The sequence below is a fragment of the Macaca thibetana genome, chromosome 2, assembly GCF_024542745.1.
Source record: "Macaca thibetana thibetana isolate TM-01 chromosome 2, ASM2454274v1, whole genome shotgun sequence".
NCBI classification, from domain to species: Eukaryota; Metazoa; Chordata; class Mammalia; order Primates; family Cercopithecidae; genus Macaca; species Macaca thibetana.
The window spans coordinates 97,450,543-97,466,606 of record NC_065579.1 but is presented as its reverse complement, the minus strand read 5'-3'; the positions used below and the strand labels follow the sequence as shown (position 1 = coordinate 97,466,606).

General features: G+C 39.9%; 2 protein-coding genes across 4 annotated transcripts in view; one reads left to right on the top strand and one right to left on the bottom strand.

The window, feature by feature from the left end:
- SNRK (SNF related kinase) overlaps nt 1-12,917 on the bottom strand; it is a 63,091-nt gene extending 50,174 nt beyond the window's left edge. Inside the window, exons 1-2 of one of the 3 annotated variants that reach the window (XM_050780377.1) lie at nt 12,753-12,917; nt 9,665-9,714 (exon numbers count right to left, since the gene is read on the bottom strand). The gene's annotated coding sequence lies outside the window, so the exon portion shown is untranslated. Of the gene's footprint in view, nt 1-9,664; nt 12,334-12,752 lie in introns of those variants that run through there. The other 2 variants (XM_050780376.1, XM_050780378.1) reach the window with 2 other exon arrangements.
- HIGD1A (HIG1 hypoxia inducible domain family member 1A) overlaps nt 1-16,064 on the top strand; it is a 1,051,097-nt gene that overhangs the window by 546,773 nt on the left and 488,260 nt on the right. The gene's annotated exons all lie outside the window — the stretch shown is intronic.

Here is a 16,064-nt window from a genome sequence, read left to right as displayed (position 1 = left end):
AATACCAGCTACCACCACCACCATCATTGTTACAAAGATGACGTTCCCACCATCCAAGCAGAAATTCTTTCAGCTGTTTACCCTACTTCAAGAGAATGAATTCACCAAACTATTATCTCTCTTGCTTTCATAAGAGAGACCAGTTCAGAGACTGAACTGTTGTTCAGTTTCCTAAAATAAACTAAATTGAAAATGAGTGCTATAAGATATAGGAAATAATGTCTCTAGTTAGGCATCAAAGTCTGGGAGTTTTTCAATAAAACATCTCACAAAATCTAAGTATTTGCTTTTTAAATGATATTAATATAATTTTCTATCAAATTTAGCTTTTCAAAAAGGACTCAATACTCCTTTACATTTTTTCGCATCAAATATATTCCTATAGAAAATCTCAAAAACAATTATGAAAGAAAAATCTGTTTAGTTCAGGAGAAAAATACAATTAGAACATATAGACCAGTAAAAAAAGGGAGGGGGAATTTTGAAAACAAAAATCCATTATCCCACCCCTTATGATAACATCTGTTTACATTTTGGTATAGATTCTTTCAAATTATTTTCTATTTATAATATATGGCCAGACACAATTTTAAAAAATAAAATGGGGATAATACTTAGGGGCTTGGGGGGATGTCAGGGTAAAAAGAGATTTGTAACTATTTTCACAATACTTCTCTCCAAAAAACAAGTTGGAAAAGTTAATACAAGACTTTCACTTTAGAAAGTTTAGAAAATGCATAAAAGCACAAAAAAGAAAATAAAAATCACCTATACGCTCATCTAGGATGACTTCTCATCAGGTCCGAGTGTACATCCTTTATACTTACAGTTCTTTACAAAGCTAAGATTTTAGACATGAAGTTTGATAACTACTTTTTCCTCTACTTTAAAAAGTGAACATTTTCCCATGCACTAAGTTCTTCTAAATCAATATTTTAAATGACTATACAGCTAAGATAACATGTTTTTAAACAGCAACCACTAAATAGGCCGTTCTAAAGCAACCTTTTTATTTAGCACAGGCATATAACTAGGCTGGACCTAAATGAAATAGGCCAACTTGCCAAGAATGCTCATAATATAAAAACTTGTGTCTGAGAAACAAGTACTGTTATGTGCTGCAAGAATATACTGATGTTCTCCTACTAAAGACAGCAGAAGCAACTGAAGCATGTGGGTGTGGCTGGAGAAGAGGAAGGAAGTGTGGGTGGCCCTACACACGTTTTGCAAGCTGCTGAAAACAGTTGTAGAACCAGCTTCTGTTAAACCTACTATCAATTTGGAATTCACCCTGTTATTCTTGTTAAAACTCACTTTTAGCTTTTCATCAACATCATCACCATTGCAGTCTCAACTGTACATCAAACAAATGCCTCTTCCTCACACCTCTTAGAGAGGCAGGGACAAAACAGTATGCTCAACAAAGGCAGCTCTGCCTGGATACCACTCTGAACCAATCCATGGCATGAGAAAGTAGACGAATTGAACAAAAACGGCTGTGCACAAAAATTGTACTACTTCTATAGCTTATCTATAGTAATAAACATTTTGTTTATTTGGAGTTTTCCTCCAAAATCAGATCACCAATATTCTTCTCAAACATTTAAATGCTTAAATATATATACACACACACACACATATATATGCACCAGTATATCAATCTAATACAGACAACTAAAAGTTTGAGTTTTTGCAAAGCTCCACTAAAACCGCATTTAAGCATCTTACACATAGAAATTATCTGTTATCTTTTACAAATACCAAAAAATGAAAACTGTAATCCTTACTCCTGAAAAATAGTAGACCAAACTGTACATCTATAGAAAAATCAACTTAAGTACAGGAACTAACACTCTCTCAATGGTACTACCAACCTGATTTTACTGCTAAAATTTTAAAAATGGTATAGGCTGAAAGGAAGACAGTAAACTAAGTCTTCCAGGAATAACCTTTAGGTCAAGCAAAATAAACACAACCCTATTATGCAGTCACCACTGCTGTTTTCTTTATTTAAAGTAAATATTTCAGCCAGGCATGGTGGCTCACACCTGTAATCCCAGCACTTTGGGAGGCTGAGGCAGATGGATGACCACTTGAGGTGAGGAGTTCGAGACCAGCCTGGCCAACATGTTGAAACCTCATCTGTATTAAAAATACAAAAGTTAGCTGGACGTGGTGGCACGGGCCTGTAGTCTCAGCTACTTGGGAGGCTGAGGCAGGAGAATCGCTTGACCACAGGAGGTGGAGGTTGCAGTGAGCCGAGATCACGCCACTGCACTCCAGCCTGAGCAACAGAGCAAGACTCAGACTCAAAACAAAACAAAAGTAAACAATATTTCACTTTTTAATGATAGCATGCCTCCTCCTAGGAGTTACTAATATAAGCTATAAACCAAAGATAAGAACCATTAACAGGTCAATAGGTCCTAAGTTGTAGAAGAATTCAGAGTTTTTCACTGGATTGGTTGAATATTACTATGTGGTTATGCAGTTACCAGTCTGCAATCGCTGGATGGGATCAAGATGGGATCTACAAATTAAAAGATTAAAGTCATTTATTATCAGAAATCTTCTTTTGGGCAATTTGTACTCCTAAGTCTCTAAGAAAGCATTTTCCAAGACAAGGTAGCTGCCTACTAAAGTATGTTCTTCGTTTTCATCAATTTTGATGGACTAGGGGCTGCTGAGGGGACTAGGAATGTCATGGTGAGAAGCCTGTTCCAGTTTCTTGAGGCAATGATTTGGTTGCCAATGCAGAATCCTTGAAGCACTGGTTGAGTAATCTTTATTTCCTCTAAGTAAAACAAGCGCAGTCCAGCATCTATCAAGGAATTTGAATGTATTCAGGAGTTAAGCAAATCATTAACTGATATATAGTACTTAGTATTTGTAGAGAGGAAGAGATTAACATCCAAGCCACAAGACCTGGACCAGCAACACAGACAGTAAGTTGAAATTCCTAAACAGATTCTGTCTCTTGTTAAAGTGATGAAAAATGCTAAGCATGTTATCTTTCTACCTATAGGTAAGTAGGATTTAAAAATTAGTATGGTAACAATTCCAGCATTAAGTGTTCACATAATAAGTAATGACTTAAACATAAGCTGGGTGTATAGAAATTACTCCAAAATAAACAAAGCCAACCCACAATTACTATTGTGCCCAGGAAAACAGAATATTAAGTTATGGAGAATTTTAATAATCTAAATCTCTTCTGATCTAAAGCTTTTATTACCACTGTCAAAACTCACTTTAACTCCCTACCATCTTTTTATTCCTCCTAATATTTTGATAAAAGTGATACTTAAAAAATGGCCAAAAAAGAATCGTGAAACAGAAAAAAAAAAAAAAAAAAAAAAAAAAAACTAATCAATAAACCAAAATACTGGCACCTAACATTTCAGTGACTTTGACTCAAAAACAGGTTCATTCCAGGGATTCTCTTCCACTGGTGGGACTGCAAGCAAGCTACCTTCCTGAAAAACAATTTGGCAATAAGTGTACAGGTTGAGTATCCCTAAGGTGAAAATATGAAATCCAAAAATGCTCCAAAATCTGAAGCTTTCAGTGCTGACAAGACACTACAAGTAAAAAAAACCCTCATGTGACCAATCACAGTTTCTATTAATTTTTGAGAGGAAATGCAGTCATAACTTTGTTTCATGCACAAAATTATTAAAAATGGGGTATAAAATTACCTTTAGCATATATGTACAGGTGTAAATGAAACAGAAATTAATTTCATGTTTAGACTTGGGTCCCATCATTATGTATATTGCAAATGTTACGAAATCTGACAAAATCCAAAACACTTCTGGTGCTAAGCATTTTAGACAAGAGATACTCAACCTGTCTCACGAGCCTTAAAATAATTAATATCCTTGACAATAATCTTACTACTAGATTCACATCTCAAAGAAAGATGAGGACAAATATTTACATTCAACAATGTTCAGTGATATTTATACATGCAAAAAAAAATCAAATAATCTAAAGGTCTACAATAAGGAGATAGTTAAGTAAAACACAACATACCCAACGTTAACAGTATGCCACCATATTTTGAGGCTATTTAATTTCATGGGAAAGTCTCACAACATAATGTTAAGTTTAAAAAAAAATTGTATATACCAAACTTCACAGCATATAATCCCGATCTTTTTTTTTTCTTGAGATGGAGTCTCTGTCACCCAGGCTGGAGTGCAGTGGCACGATCTTGGCTCAATGCAACCTCCGCCTCCCAGGTTCAAGCAATTCTCCTGCCTCAGCCTCCGAAGTAGCTGAGATTATAGGCACATGCCACCACACCCAGCTAATTTTTATACTTTTCTTTTAGTAGAGATGGGGTTTCACCATATTGGCCAGGCTGGTCTCAAACTCCTGACCTCAAGTGATTCACCTTGCCTTGGCCTCCCAAAGTGCTGGGATTATGAGGTGTGAGCCACCATACCTGGTCTGTCCCAATCATTTTTAAAAAGCATATAATCTGTATGAATGTATATATTTAAAAAACTTAAAATGTTAAATTAGTAAGATTACAGAATATTTTTTCTCTTTATGCTTTTCTGTTCTTTTAAAATTTTTGACAGTGAATATGTGCTGCTTTTATACTCCAGGAAAGGCAGAGGCTACTAAATTTTTGACTTTCTGTACATAATTATCCATTCCATTTACTTTTCCATTAAGAGATCTATGAAATACACCAATTTTTCTGAAAATACACTGTGTACTATACTATCTAAAGCCTATTTATGTAATGTTAATAAACAAGGCATATTCAATGAAATATTTACTTCCTCTGAGAAAGAGGGTATGCAGCCCAGCATGGTGGCTCACACCTGTAACCCCAGCACTTTGAGAAGCCGAGGCAGGCTGATCACCAGAGCTCAAGAGTCCATGCTGCAACGAGCCGAGATCAGCCACTGCACTCCATCCTGGAAAACAAAGCGAGACCCCGTCTCAAAAAAAAAAGAAAAGAAAAACAAGAAAAACAAATAAAAGAAATAAAGGTATGCAACTGTTTTAGTATGAATAACAGAAACACTAAGTCATTTTCGTTAACAAATAATTTGAGCCTTAACTGTACAGGACACAACACAGTCCCTGTCCATTCAAATCTCAAAAATGATTTAGGAAAATAGGATCTACAGCGCAGCAAACCACCATGGCACATGTATATCTATGTAACAAACCTGCACATTCTGTACATGTATCCCAGGACTTTAAAAAAAAAAAAGAAAAGAAAATAGTATTCACATATAAAAAGAGAAATAATTATACAAATGAGCCTAGGTGAGGCATGTGAGAGGAAGAATAGAGGATACTATAGAAGGCAGGCCCACCAAGGACAGGGGCAGCCCACAGACCAGGGCTTATCCTTCAAGAGGAGTAGAGGAACACCATTTCTGTAAGTGGGGTAAACAAGCAACAAAGTAAGAGTGCCTACTGCTGGCTGGCTTAGGAAAGGAGAACACCAGTTTGGGTAAAGTGATGACTTGGGGGTAGAAGTGAGATAAATTTAGTAAACTTAAGAGAGGCGGCTGATTCTGAAGAATACCTAATGGCTCATCATTTAAGCAACGGTGCTGGACAAAACAAATGGAAAATTTGCCATACTAAATAATTCACCACATATCTGTGTTTGAATTATACTTAAGTTTAGTCAAAGTGTCATTAAAGAATAAAAATTGCATAGGAAAAGCTTCTCATCAAAGAGCCTCAATGGAAGAGGAAAATCCTTTACATATTAACATGAAAGCAACACAGAAATAAGCTTATTCGAGAATTTAAACAAATTTCAAAAGTTCATTTTCACTACAAAGTTTCATAAAACTCTAAATTTTTGTTATGGCTTAATAGATCTCTCTTGTTATCACCCATATACATACTACTAAAAATCTATTACTAACCTAAACAGGTTTATACAGAAACGAGTAAAGCAAAACCATGGATTTTTCTTTGTCTTATTTCTAATTTTTAAAATGTCTTTTGCTGCCACAGTTGCCCATTAGAATTCCAGTTTTGTCTGAATGCAGGTCTCAAAATGAGGAAACAGATTTTAATTTCTAGGAATCTATGCATGTACTGCACTTTTACATTTATTATATCATTTAATTCCTTAAGAGCGATACCCATTTTACAAATGAAAAAGCAGGGCCAATGAGGTTAAGAACTCACTTTGTCCAGGTCCTATACCCAGTTAAGAGTTGCCTGGGTTAGATTCTAGTCCTCACCAACCCCTGAGCCTTGCTTTTTTTTCCCTTAAACAATACGAAGTTTCTACCTACTCCTTTCTAATTCAAAGAAAAACAAAGACAGTAAAATTAAGATATTTTGACATTTCTAGTGTTCCTCCAATTATGCAACTATGCGTAATTATGCAGGTAACTATGCAAGCTACCTGCTCCAGCTGTCTTAAGGGGAAGAAATTCATCTAATAAACATTAGATGTTTAAACATTAAGAACAAATAATTCCATTTAAAACTTTTTGAAATGTTTAGAAACTGCATCTCAAGTTGAGAAAGGAAGTTACAGGAAAACAGCCATTCATAAAACAGGCGGAGGTAATTATTGGTCATTTAAAAATGGAAGGGTCCCTTGAAAATAACTTCACACAATTGTTTGCATACAATTTTGTGACAGCAAGATTCCTTCCCAGCCAACACCAAGTAATTCAGGTAAAATTTAAGCAGGTTTTATTTTCCCCTTAAAAATACTGTCCTTTATTCTTTCCCCAAACTGTAATTTTGATGTATTTTGCAAATTATACTCTTTCCATTTGTTTCTGAAAAAGCATTTTCCTCACAAGAGGATTAGCAAATACTCAGAAAATAGAAAAACAAAGGACAAAAACCAAGCCCTGAAACTGTAGACTGAATATTCTCATTCCATATTTCTTTAGTACCATTCATAAAACTTTATGCCAATAAAGAGAGAACTGTTTAACATGCAAAAAATGAGCTAAAGCAGAAAGCTAAACTTTACTTTAAAATACAATCACCCCGTTTCGATCTACCTATACACTGTAGAAAGATTCAATCAAGCTCATGAACATATCCTTCACCTTACCTACTTACCACATTTGTGTGTTGAGGATGTTAAGGATCTATTCTTTCGGCAATTTAAAGACATACAACACATTATTGTTGACTGTGATCACCATGCAGTGCAACAGATCACTAAAACTTATTTCTTTTTAAGTTACACAAATTTTAAGTTTCTGGAAAAAAAAAGTAATCACTCTGTTTCTGTCCACTATTAAATAAAAAGGTTGTATAATATTACAGCTGTTTTTAAAAAGAGATCCATGAATATAGTACACTCTAGCTTAATAATCTGTCTATGAATATTTGTTAGTATATTGTCCTAAGTCTAAAATGAACTTCATATAAGTCATACTGTAAAGTAAAACTTATATTAAAATATCTACAATGTCTCTAAAATAGAAGAACCAACATAGCTAAGTATTAAAGCAAATTTGATTATTATTCCCCTAGCTATGCAATAGAGTAAAACACAATAACCTAAGTGTGTGTGTATACACGTGGGGGCAAGGGAACATCAGAGGAGGAGCTAGGATAACAGTCCTAAGGTTCCACATTTCAAAGTACCACATAGTTAACTTTTCTTATCATCTTCACCATGGAAGCACACTTTAGGAATAATCAAAATTCATTTATTAAGCACATATGCAGAGTGGCATGACAGCACAGTGGAAAGAGCACCACGGGATCTATAGCCCAACAAGTTACTCGACTTCTATGAAAAGGCATGTCTTGATAAAATAAAGATAATCACCACCTTGGACAGTTACTGTGAAAGCTAAATGGGATAATATATGTTAGCAGGGTGTGAGTAGAATACAAATCACCTAAGGATTTTATCCCCCTAACTTTAGAACTGGCCTCCTTCCCACGAGATTACAGTATTTGAGAGGGGTTGCATATATAGTTCTCCATCTCATTTTTATCAGTAACCTCATCCCCTATTGGCCCAATAAACTGGCCCCTAAACACCTGTACTGGATACTAGGAAGGTCCCTGTCTCAACTTGTTCACAGTCTCTTACGGGAACAGATATGCAAAAAGAGGTGTTCTTTTCTCCTAAATCTGCCTTGGAGAATGCCACAGACAGCATTCTGGAGAAATAATTTTTGTATGTTTGAGCTAAGAACTGAAACTGGCAACGGTAAGGAAGAGGCTTTTCAGGAAAGAGACCCAAGGATGTTTAGTGTGACTCAGACAACAATATATGCAGAGCGTAGGGGAAAAGGTCAGGCAGGTTGGTAAGAACCAGATACCCAAAGGGTCTTGTATTCCATATAATTCATCAATTTCTACTTCTTAGGTCTAGGCTAGCCCTTACCCGTGCTCTAGGGCCCAGCTTAAAGGACGACTTCCTGACCATCCCCTTGCCCTCCCCAACCCCCTGCACATACCAGCTCCCTATACTCACTCACAGCACCGCGTCCTTTGCCATTATGACCCTTATCACAACTGTGAGGTCATATAATTATTTGTGTGACTGTGTGGTTAATAATCTGTGTCCCCCACTAAACTAAATGACAGGCTCAGTTCACGTAAGGATCATGTTCATTTTATTTAGTTCTTTATCCCAGGGCCTGCCAAGTATAGCATCTACTCAAAATATACAGATACATTTTATTAAACGAACAAATGAAGGCCAGCGTAAAGAGCCAAAAAAAGAGCTCAAGAAAAATCCTGAGCAGGAGAACAGCAATCAGAGACAATGGTTTAACAAATTACTCTGGCAGCAAAGTGAAGATCAGACTGAAGGGACAAGAATAGAGCTAGAAGACAGGTAAGAAGACAACTGAAAATGCCTCCAGGTAAATTACTTAAAGACTTAAAAATGAGAGCAGCTGATATGGGCAGTGATGATAACGATGTTGTGGAGGAGACACATTTTGGAAGTAGAATCCAAGAACTCAACGCAAAAGAGGCTAAGCAAAGGCAGAAATCCAGAATGACTCTAGTGGAGAGTGGTAGCTGGTGATGCCATTCTCTCAGACTGGACTTTCTGGACAGGAACATCTACAACATGCTAGCAGAGAGTAGAGGATTTGCTTCTAGTTCTGAAATTGTATGACTGAAAAACAATTCAAATCCAACCCGGCTTTATTAGAAAGGGTGTGGTTTCTATAACAGGCTGATAAAATCAACAAACTAAAGATTAGATTTTTTTTAACCTTCTTCACCAAGACACTTCTTGGTACAGACTATATACCAGGCATTACTTGGGTCTGATGATGTAGAGATCAAAGAAGTAGTCTCTGCCTTCAAAGAACTGGCAGTCTTGTGGGTTTAAGAGAGATAACTGCATGTCAACAACTCAGAAATTGAGGCCTAGTGAGGCTGTGATTTGACCACCGTTACGTTGTGTAATCCAGGCTCCTGAAGCATTCTGTCAACCTATACTAAATGCTCCCAACAAATATTAGTCAAGAGGGTATGTGTTTAGATGTACAGATAGACCTAATCTTGCTTTGGGTTTGAAGATACTCCAAAACTTAAAACATGTCAAATGAACAACTAATGACCTCTGAGTCCGAAGTAACTTTTGAGTAGCCACATGGCAGCAGACTAGGGGGCATAACAGCAAAAGGAAAGGGAAAGAGGACTGATTTGCTATGGAAGAGCCTACCTGAGCAGAGGCCAAATGCTGGCGATGCCAAAGCAGACTCTCAGGAGGCTCTGGAAGTGACAGCAGAGAAATAAATGTTCAGGGAGGGCAAAACAGGAATCCTCTTTAGACAGGTTCCTTCCCTACCACCAGCAAGAAATGGTTTCCCATGAGACACAGAGCCACAACCCAAAGCAGATGTGCAGAAAAGCAGATGAGGATCAATGACACAGCTCTGGATTATCCAGAGCAGACAACACAGTTCCAGTGCTCACTTGTGAGGCCATTAAATCTGAGGAATTTCATACCAGCTCTTTCCAAAGTTAAAACAAAACACCTCACCAACAACCTTCTCCTCCATACCCCAAAGCAACTGCCCCTTTTCTCTCCTTCCTTTTCAAAGGCTTTAAGGAAAAACAGCTGCATTGTCTCAGCCTTCTCAACTCCCTTTCACCCACTTGGATCTATGTTCTTCTCCCACCACTTGACCTTGTCTTCTGAACCCTCTGAGCCTTTTCCCTTCTTCTCTGCCTGGGAATTCCTATCCTTCAAGACCAGTTTAACCATCACTTCCCTCTGTGAAGTATTTCCATGTCAGGCTGTTACTGCCACCATCCTTGTGCTTCTGCAGGGTTTTCCCTATGCCTCACCACAGTTCATCTGTTCGTACTGATATTGTTTACCTCGGTGTTCCCCAATAGCTTCTAAGAACCTAAAGTCAGGAATTGGTTTTTATTCACTTTTCTACTGCTGCCCTCCCTCTACCTTAGGGCCCCCAAAAGAGACACACAAACATTCCATGAATAAATGATCAAAGGTTAAGTTTATCTTCAGAACTGCTAGGATCCACTCAATTTTTCCACCTAAGTTGTTCTAAGTTTACCTGCACATACATACACACTGGGAAATACCTAAATTCTGAATAACAGTTTCCTTACTAAAGTATCTTAGTTATAAACACTCTATCTTTCGGTTGTTAAGCAAACTGGGATGCAGTTACATTAAGTCTAGAGTTTCTCATCTACGTTTTTAATTCCTAAGATTTTGGCCTATGGAAAGTTCATTTGTACCCTTTTCTTCTTGGGCGGTGTGAAGAGCTCCTAGGATTAGACAAGCTGCTACAGGGAAGAAATCATGCCTTATTTATACCAGTGCTTAGAACCATGGCTGCTCAGTATCTCCAGAAATAAATATTTTTCTATTTAGTTTCACTTTCTATATGAGGGAATACTCACAGTGAAGTTCAGATGAACAGTATTTCCTGTGACCAGTAAAAATATCATGAAAGTCCTTCAATTTTAATAAGGACATTTAAAAGTCTTTCTTTCAGGATTATGTGATTAAATCTAAACCATAAAGCCCCAATCTATACTTCTGGTCTAGAAAAATAAAAATTAGTACAACTTCTGAGTTCTAGCATGTTTTAAACTAATGGATCTTACTGCAATAAAAGAGAAAAAATACTCAGAATTATTTTAAAAATACGGTGAGAATAATTTTGTGCACAAAATGAACAATTAAAAACTGATTATAAAAACTTTAAAAAATTGAAAGGTGGGACTGAAAGTTTCCTGCCTGAAAAGCCTTGAGGATGTGAGTATTACAAAAAGTTAGCACCGTGCACTTGACTTTCTACACTACTTCAATATGTGACCTTGGGAATGTCATGTAATTTCTCTCATTTCTAGTTCTGTAAAATGGGAATGTCACCTGTTCTCCTCTCAGGGACAATTACACAGATAATCAGATTAAAAATTCGGTATTTGGTGTTCTTTAAAAAAAGAAACTTGTCTAATTAGTATGCTTTAATCATCACTTGTACAGTACATTCCTCTTCAGGAATCCAATTCCGAGAGAAATATTTAAGCAGACGTTGAGGACAGATTTCCTTAAGGGAATTATTTTATAAATCTGGAAAGCAACGTAACAAGATTATAAATTAACAAACTGATTACATAAGCCTTGACAACCCGGGCTTTAAAGTACACTGCTATATATATACTCCGATAAGTTAAAGACTGGTTTGGGACATAGTGCTCCAATCCCATACAAGGAACCCAAACTGAGGCATTTCACGTTTGATAGGAATTTGGTAGAGATTCAACAGGATGTCCTACACTTGTAAGCCATGCTTCACCTTAAAACCTGACCAAATGTTGAACGCATTAAGTCAACTTTACCACGGTTCCTAAGACTTTGAGAATACACATTTAATAATTAAAGGGAAGGGGGGTGGAAAGTAACACGACAGTTTGAAAGGTCCCTCAGACCTCTATAGATTTAGGAACTCCACTGCTAAATTCTCCCCAAATCCTGAAACTCCCTATGAAGCTACTGGATTGTATGAGATCCAACAGTTACAAACAGCACAGCTCCAAGAACCCCGAAGATAAAAGGCTGCCACTTTCCTGCAACCCAAGTCCAAGTAAAAGGCAGGAAGGTTCCTGTAAAATGGTCCAGAAAGAAATCAACAGGCGATGACTATGGAAAAGAACGTAGGTTTCCCAGTCTCCCCGTCCGAAAAATTCTAGCTCTCCCTGGGGAATGGCACTGCTCCTCCTGCCTTACCCCGTTGCCCTTTCTCTACAGACAACATTCCCACTCTATTGTAAAGCAGTTTGACCAAGGAACCCTTCTGCTGCGGCCGGATTTCTACAGTCTTCTGAAAGGGGAAAACGCATTCAAAGAACACACACCCTACCGAGCGCCCCGGGCGCGGGGCCCCGCGGGCGCCGCACTCGGCCCGCTCCGGGGCGGGGCGCGGGGATGCGGGCGCCTTCCGAGGTGCCGCAATCCCGCCGCGGCCGCAAGGGCAGGGCCTCCAGGCGCCCGCGGACGCCGCCGCAGTGACGGCTCCCGCCGGGCCCCGCCGCCGCCCCGCAGCCCAGGCCGCGCCGCGGGGTCCGGGCCGCCGCAGCCCGGGCCCCGCGTCCTCCCGGGCCGCGCGCTGCGGCCGGCGCCGAGAGCGCAACTTACTTTCCGCCTGCGGCGAGCGCCCCGGCCCGGGCGCCCAGCCCGGCAACGGCGGAGGCTACTGAGGCGGCGGAGGCCGGTCCCGCACCCCTGCCTACGGCCGCCGCGCCCCGCCGCGCTCCGCGCTCGCCCCTACCTCAGCCGGCAGGCAAGCGTCCGTCCGCAGCGGCCGCGGCGCCGACAACTCCCTCCCGGCCGCCGAAACCCCGCACCCAGCGCTAATCATAATACCGAGCGGGCTGCCGGCCGCGGGGAGGGGGGTGCCGGCGAGCTGCGCCTGCGCGGGCTGCGCGTCACTGTGACGTCAGCGCTGGGGCGGGGCCGCGGGAAGGGCAGGGCGGGGCGGCGCGCACCTGCGGCCGGCGCGCGGGCTGCTGTAGGGCATCCTGGCGGCTCCCTGACCCCGGCGAGTCGGGGCTGCGGCGGCTGGCGGGACAAAGCGGGCAAGGCGCCCAAGGAGGATGGAGGACGGGGGAGGAGGAAACACCAGGGACACGGAACAATGGCCGGGAAAAGTAGCGCGAGCTGTCAGGGGAAATCGGAGGGAAGGGACCGCGTCTCTCCAGGACTGCGTCTTGGCGGCAGGGGGCAGGGAGCCGCACGCGCTTTACTCTTTGGTTCCCGCCCAGGCTTAAACAAGGATAAAAATAATTGTAAAAATACATACATATACACACATACACGTATGTATATACATATATGTACATAATATGATTTTTTTTCCTCTGTAATTCTTCTCGCTGGGAATCTAATTTGAAAAAATTCTGTTGATTTTGTTATTTAAGCAAAATTGGAAAAGCCCAACATCTGAATGCAGTGCTGGCCTTAAAGGTCAGCGGGAGACACAGGCCCGGCTAGGCAGCCTCTGGCAACAGCATAGAAAAGTAAACGGTCGTGGAAACATATGAAAGCACATGAAGTCAGAGATTTAAAACACGCCAGGCATTAACCGTAGCCCTGGATGGTTCAGTGGTATGGTCGCCCGGCCGGGTTGCTCTGGAAGGGAGCTTCGGGATGGCCGCAGAGGATGAGAGGGGACTCCCGACTCCCACCCCTGGAAGCATGGCAGGCAATAGAGACCAGCTCTTCGGGGTTCCTGGAAGGCAGCACCAACAAACCAGACACCGGATTTCTCCAACCTGCTTTTCCGCTTCTGTTCCCACGTTGTGTCCACCCTTCCCCAAGAAAGGACCCCTAGCAAAGGACACAAGCCAGAAGAGCTGCTTAGATGCTGCAAGCTTGGTTGAATTGACTGGACTGCGGAGAGAAATCTAGATGGTTTTAGCAAATCTCTGTCGACCTGCAAATGTCAAAAGCCTTTTAGTTTCTATGACATCAACTTTACTTGTCTGAAGATGATTAGGAAGCAGGAGTGGATTGTTGGGAGGTGCAAACAGTTTGATTCTTAGGGTAATAACATGGGGTTTTCTGATCGAGGGGGACTTCCAGTTACCCTAATGCCCTTGCATCAGATGGTGGAAGGGCACCAGGGAAAGCCTCAGATTAGGCCTCTGCGCCTTAGGGTCCCACCTGGGATCGCTCTGACTTGAAAAGACCGTAGAAGAATCATCTCATTTTGACATGGAAATCGTAACTGTAGCAGCATATTAAGCAAGAGCTCCTAACTTGGATTTGTAGAAATTTTTCCTTTGTTGCTAGAAAGCAGGAAGACCATGCACTTTTCTCCTCAGGGACATATCACTATGCAGGAACTCTGTAGCCAGCTAAAGGGAGAAAATACCACTGCAATGGTCTCCCAGGGAATTTCCAGTGGTTGAAGGCCTCCACCCCCAGGTCTGTAGTCCCTGAGTTATATCAGTAACTACAGAACAATGACTAATATATAAGCTCTTGAAAAATAGAGTGTTTATATTGCTACTGTTTAGGTTTTGAATGAATTTTCTAAGGAAAAGGCATAAGAATAGCAAAACAAATGAAATAGGGCAAAATAATAAATTGATTTAAATGAAGTTGGCACCAAAACTCTTCTAGAGAAGGATGCAGTACTGGCCACATGGTAAATCATTTATTCATCCCCAGTATATCTTAGGTAGCTGAAGTGCTGCTGGCAAGAACGTGACCCATTTTTGGTTCCACACCATAAATGTGGTGACATGATCTGATTATGCTTGGGCAATATTTAAAAATATTCAAGTACAAATTAATATAGTATTACTTAACTTGGAATTTAAGCAAATGTGCTTATAGTCAATGAAGAAACCCCTTTTCCAATCTGCCCTGGGGCTTTCTCCAACACACTGCTTTTTTAATGTTGGGTCTTTTTATGGACCTGTAAGAAGCTTTAATTAGATGTACAGCGTTCTACAAAACGACAAGATGAAGCATGCGTGCTTGTATTACAGTCTCTGTGATTCAGATCTCAAAAATAACATAATGCCACCAGTTTAAGGAAGATGTTGTTTATTGGAAGGAAACCAGGGAGGTGCTACAAATTAGATCAAAATGTGAAAATTGAGCAGATTGATGAAAGAATTGTCATTTTCATCTTTGGAACCCCAAAAGCAGCATATGTAATCTTCTCTGGATATTGTTAGTTTTTGTAATTTATTTCAAATTTTAAAATAAATGTATTTAAAATGACAGACATTGAATATTCATACACAGTTCAATTTTGACTTGTGACATTTTATTTAATAACATTCCCTTTTACATATTTAATTACTTATTTCATATAATTATACTTGTGCATTTCTAGATCCTGGCTTCACCCCAGTAGGATCAAAATAATACTTAATTGGAATGACCTAAAGAGTTCCTCAAAGACTCCTTCACTGCCCTATTGGCATCAGTTAACATCTTCTACTCTTTTATCTCAGATGTCAGTTAAGGTCCTGTGTGTGTGTGTGTGTGTGTGTGTGTGTGTGTGTGTGTGTGTGTGTGTTATTTTTGATAGTTGCAAACAAGGATTGGAAATGCCAGTCCTTAACTCTGCTTGTTTGCAACCAGTGAACTAGAAGATAGGACAGACATTGACATTTAACCCCATCTCTACTGCTAAGAGCAAGATGGCTTTGGGAAAGTTGCATAACCTTCTATAGGTTTCTTCTGTAAAATGAGAAAGACAGTGATGAAATAATACCTTTCCTATAAGTTTGATGTAAAGCAGCGGTTCTCAAAGTCTGCTCCCTGGACTAGCAGCATCAGCTTCTCCTGGGAACTGGATTGAAATGCAGATTTTCCAGTTCTACCTCAGACCTACTGAATCAGAAACTCTGATTTCTCTGTTTTAAGACTTGCAGGTGATTCTGAGACAGGTTAGAGTTTGAGAACCAGAGTTGATAAGATTGAGTTTATATAAAGTATTAGAACACAGGCTGGCATACAGTAAGCAGTATATTAATCAATAGTTTTTAATGTGTGCAATATGATCTTGCCAAAATATACAAAGTCTAATTTAGGCCAAAAGAAGCATGTCCATGTTGTTCTT